Source organism: Leiobunum rupestre, chromosome 3 (genome assembly GCF_980474605.1).
Source record: "Leiobunum rupestre chromosome 3, qqLeiRupe1.1.hap1, whole genome shotgun sequence".
Lineage (NCBI taxonomy): Eukaryota > Metazoa > Arthropoda > Arachnida > Opiliones > Sclerosomatidae > Leiobunum > Leiobunum rupestre.
The window spans coordinates 39897089-39903088 of NC_143386.1; positions in this window are offsets into that span (position 1 = coordinate 39897089).

Genomic DNA, 6000 nt, shown 5'->3' on the forward strand with positions numbered 1-6000 from the left:
GCTCCGATTTGAAAACTTTAAGAAAGCTATCAATGGCTATGTATGTACATTCGAAGGAAATATCATTGACTCTTCTAGCCCGAACCGTTGAAGAGATATGCGCGACACGGTGGCATCGGTATCGGCATCGGCTACACTGTACGTGAGACTAATACACACAAATCCTTAGGATTCAAGGATTGTGTGTAAAAAGGGACAGTTCACAAATTATCATATTTTTACAGTTCTTGGCTTCGTTGATTGTGATTAGTTACGTAAGAAATGTTATACAGGAAATTATTGAATTATTTAACAGAGGCGCACCATGCCTATACCCCAGCGTTGCGAGATTTTTCTGACCGAATTATTGTACAAACTACAAAGGGTACCAAATTATAGTACAACAATAGAAATTATGGTACCAATATAAAATAGTATTAATTACTTTTAATTTAAAGTGTTTGTTACAAAACATGCCGATAACTGTTCTCGTGTAGAAATTCCGATTTCTATATGGTATCAAATATCGAGTGATCTGGCAACACTTGAACGTGGGCTTAATATTTAGTCACCTGAAAGCAAAGACTACGTAACTTTAACTATACTTTAAATTAGTATAAAGATACGTGGTTTTTGCTTTCAGGTGACGATTTTATGTATAGTTAATAAGAAATTCTTGTTATTTTAGTAGTAGAAATTATGTAAACATAAAAATAGTACCATTATAGTACAATAGGTTTGAAATATGGTACATTTTGGATTTTTGGTGCTATATAGTACGCTCTCAAAATAATAGTACCATTTATAATATGATGCAAAATTATGGTGTTTGTACCATAATTATAGTGCGTATCGCAACGTTGCGTATACCCGCACCTTAGAGCCCGCACTATTGGGAATTTGGGCTTCAAATTTGACTAGAAGGACCGAGAAAAACTGGCGGGAACTCAATCATTTCCTGGGGCTATTACCACTTTTAGTGATTTTAGGTCCCTGGGATGGGGTAGGAATGTCGCACCAAGTTGTGAAAGTTTCTTGGAATAGACCACTCCTTCACTAAAATTCCGGTAACTCTCTTCGTATCTTTTCTTTACTTTAAAAGCCATTAAACAATACAGTGAAAGTGCCATCCCATAGCAAGTTTCTTAAACTTAGGAAAGATAGAAAATCTAAGAAAATGTTATAAACTTTTTGATACAAAAATGTTTCCATAAATCCTAAAAAATATATTTCCCATAACTCAATATTTAAAAAAATTAATTACCATAATTTGATTTTTAACAAAGGGACAATGTCGTTTGAATTTCAGTAATTTCGAGTGCTAGTCTCCAGAATGTGATTGGTTAGATGCGCTAACGCAATTAGGGACCAGTGGAAATTCGTGTCGAATTTTTCCTATGATTTTGTGATCTTTAAACAAAGGTGACTTATTCGTGCTAAAACCGTTTTCCTAAATTGAAAATATAAATATGAATTGATTGAATATAATGATAATAGTTACGAAATTAAAAACCAACGTGAAATATTATATCCAATATACTGGTAATAAATGAAACCATAAATTTCGATCTCTTATCAAATTTCCCCGATTTAGTAAATTGCCTATTTGCTATTTTCGCTCGCATATACAGAGCCGAAATTTTGACAGCCGTAATCATGTTTGTCATTTAAATTCGATAGGGAAGCTAATTAGAGGGCTTGATACAGGGTCGGACGCTGCGGGACCCCATCTAAATGATAATTTTACGCAGATATATTAGAGAGGTTGAGCAAAGCGCGCTCTAGTAGTTTTAACAACAACGTCGGGAGTACCTCGACGTTCGAGTAGAAACCTTTAAAATCGGTTCAGTTCGCCGGCTAACGCAATCAAGTAAGTTTGCCATTAAAATTTTAACAAATTGTAGAATAAAAAACGCCGTTTGAACCATACTAAAACCAAGCGTTATGTATGGGTATGAGCATAAGTTAATGATTAGGTATCATTATGAGCAGTATGAGTGTTGTGGAAATACAATTATTTTTTTCTTCATGTGTCCGGTTGTAGACCCCGACGCCGCCGATGAAGGCGCCGGCGCGCCGCAAACGCCAATCGTTTTTTGCACCGCCGCCGCCGCCGCCGACGGTTTTTAATATTTTTAACAGGGCTTCCAGATTTTCCCTTGAAATCAGTCTCTACTCTATTTGCAGCTTTAACAAAATTGAAGTTCTTTATCACATTTTAACGATAGTCTTAAACTCCTATTAAAGGGACTGCTAAAACGTCCTACAATGAAAACGAAATTTCTTATAAACACCGCGCCATACCGTCGCCGCCGTTAAATTTTGGTTCAACAACGCCGCCGGTAAAAAAGTCGGTGCACGCCGATCGCGCCACCGCCTCCGATGGAAAATCACCGAATCGCCGGTCAAATTTCTACCGGTAGTACCGCAAATTTATCTATTTGTATACTCGTATTTATAATTTATTTCGCCATTGAAATTGTAATAATCAGCTAGGCTAGGCTAATACCCAAGGCACCACCTTAGGCCTAAGTCATCATGCGACTTTTGAAGCCCTTAATTCAGGTGGCCGGGTTACAATGCGTAGGAGGGTGGTGGCAAGCCCTGCATACCACGAGATCGAGCCAACAGCTCCCTACACTAACTATTACCGTTAACTTAGACAAGTTTTTATGGAAGGGGAAACCGAAGAACTCGGGGGAAAACCCCTTAAACCAGTGGGGAGAGAACATGAAAACTCAACGCGGAAGGAGTTGTTCCGAGTTTTCAACCAGTGCCACAAGCTGGGATCGAACCCGGCTCCTCTTGTGCTAACCACTCCGCCACCCCATACCATGTCCATTATTCGCCTTAATTATACAAGGCCTAAGCGCATTTCAATTCAAACAAGTATTTACGCTTTATAACAAGTACGCTGCTAGATAAATAATAAGTTGCCATAACTCTGTCTCGATTTGTTGAGTTGGAAAATTATAATTATCAGTATTTTTATTTAAACGTTATAAATATATTACGACGTGTCAAGTAAGCTCGACAGAAATATGGCGTCGTTTGAAGTAGTTAAATAAAATAAATAAATAATCAGCTAGGCTAATACCCAAGGCAACACCTTAGGCCTAAGTCATCAAGCGACTTTTGAAGCCATTAATTCAGGTGGCCGGGTTACAATGCGTTAAATTTAGATGATTTTTTGGAAATCACTGCAGGAGTTTTATTTCAGGGAAATAAACAAAATGTGTATTATCATTATTAACTGAACTTAATATGTTTAAAATTGTATAAAAAATGCGATAACAGCTAGGAGTAATAAACTCGCACTCGGGACTACGCAGCACTTTCGGCTGAAAATGTATATTATTCATTTAATGATAAAATTTATATCGTTCGTAGATTTTTCAAAAAATTTAATAACTATCGTACATTATCGTACGTTGAGACCGGATTATCAAAATAATGGTACAATATCGTACGACATGAAAATTATAGTACGCCCTAAAAATTTCGTAGAAATTATCGCACTGTGCGATAAATATCGTACGCCTGGCAACGCTGCTCCGAAGTCAAACGGAAAAAGTAAAACGTCTAAAATGTTCGCGTGGCTCCCGACGTTGTTGTTCAAACTATTAGAGTGCTTTGCTTAACCTCTATATTGCTAATTCGATGCCGTAGACGTAATTATATTCAATCAATTAAACGCAATATAATGATAGTAAGCTCGCTATCCGTCGTTGTATTCTTCATTACGAAAATGGCATCCGTGACTGGCTGACCTATTATTCGTAGATTCCGGTAGTCAAGATAGATAGGTGTGGTCAAGAATATACGAAGGTTAACGGAGAATATACCACCGACACTTTAGCCTCTGCTTTCGATGATCCCTTGTAGACAGGGATACCAGATAATCAACCGAAAACCCGCCAAAATAAAACTGTAAAAAAGCCCAAAAACAGCTAATCCTTATTTTGAAAATTAGCCCAAAACTGGTGATTTTCCTAGTGTTCGGAATTGTTTATTCATTATCGACAAATTTTCCGATTTATTTAAAAAACGTTGGTAAAAAGGAATATCATTTTAAATTATTTAATTATGTTTTTTACGCAACCAAGTATTTATTTGAATAAAAGTGGCATTTATTTAAATAATTGTTTGTTTTATTTAAATAATAGGTTTATTCACCTTCGATTATTTAAACATTTTACAATTTTTATTCAACGATTGGTTATTTAAATAAATATTATTTAAATATAGCCGAGCTTATTTTATTCATGGATAAAAATTAATCGACTGCCGAACACTAGATTTTCCCAAAAACAAACCAAAATATTAACCGCGAAAATTTTAAATTTTTTTATTTGTAAAAAATAAAAAAAAACACACGAAAAACGAAATTTCCCACCAACAACCAATCCTTATATTTCCAGCCAATTTTCTTGAAAAGAATCCCAATTGGCTACTTTCCAGCCCAATATGGCATCCCTGCTTGTAGATGTTCCCCGCCTACAAGGGGAGAGAGCACGCTAGCGTTCTGGAGTGTCTCCCCCCCTTACCGACAGAAAGGGGGAAAGATTACGCGAGGAATGGCGAAGGGGCGTGGTTTTCCTTCGGGGGATCACGAAGCGAACAAGCTGCCGCTCACATATTCTCGGTCAACTTGGATACATCCTTGGCGGGGCGGATTACCGGTAGCCTTTTTCCTTTGAATTTATTTTCCTACTATCCATCTCCTTTTTTCGTTTGGCTAACCCGTCAATTCCTAAATTACTCTTTCGACGGCTGAATAATCCTTTCTCTCCCGGCTCTGGTCCGCGCCATTCAAGGGTTTCTATAAATAAATGGGATGGGCGACGTATAACCCCATCTTTAATCCATTATCGGTATTAAATCTACTGAGAAATAAATTGATTCCGGGAAAAGTTGAGCAGTGTGTGCGTATTATACGGTGGAAATGACAATGCCGTTGACATAGAAGGCTATTGCGTTTTCGACATTTTACGAAGTTGCGCGATTGCACACACCGATTGCTTACAGCAAAACAAACATTTTAATGGGAAGCCATTAGAGGTTTGATTTTAATGCTTCAAGGTACACTAGATGGCGCCAATTTAAACGTTTTGGCTGGAAGGGAGTAAATACTATATTGATTTATCATAAAAGTAAAGAACTTCTAACCATATTTGAAACGATGTTTTGTGTAATAAATTGTTCAACCCAGGTAAATTAATATTTTTAATGCATAATTTAAGATTTTTAATCATCTGGTATTATTTTAATTCAGGATTTTCTAATTATTCTACCTTGATAGTCAGTTTATCGGCCGTTTTTTGCACATCAGCGAGTCACAGTTCCTCAGCCTCCTCCCCAGCTCCATTCACGTGACCCAGGTATGCCTTGTTGTATCGCAAAACACGCGATAATATTATGTAATACTCTCATAATTAAAACGATTCTGTGACCCTTTAAGCATCGTTTATATAGAAGAATCCCAAGCAAACGGTTATGGTTTAAAGCAAGTGTCGGCTCGACGTGAAGTAGCTCTTTTTCCAACAGATGTCGCTAGCGTCTAAATAAAAACCAGATACTTAAGCTACATTTTGGCCCAAAAGGCGTTGATTGGCTCGTTTTTAAATTTGACAATAACTTAAATTATAGTCATTTTTAACAATATATTTTATATGGGATATATAATTCTGGTTTTAGTCCACTGAGTAGTGTATAAGTTGTCTAATTATAATACTCTACACAATGGCGGCTTAAGAAGGCTGGGTTCCGGGGCGGCGGCATGCTTTGTAACACCCCCCAGGACCGTGCAGAAGTTTTCGCGGGTCCGTCTTCTGCAAGTTTAATCGTTCTGATTTGCACCCCCCCCCCCTCGAGCTTCTCCGATGGCACCCCCTGCTGTCCTGGTACCCGGGGCGGACCGCCCCCCGCCCCTTAGGCCGCCACTGACTCTACAATGGTTCTCTGACGACGTTATCGTTTCGCTATTTTGAATTTTAGCTTCCTGTGCCATTAATAGATGGC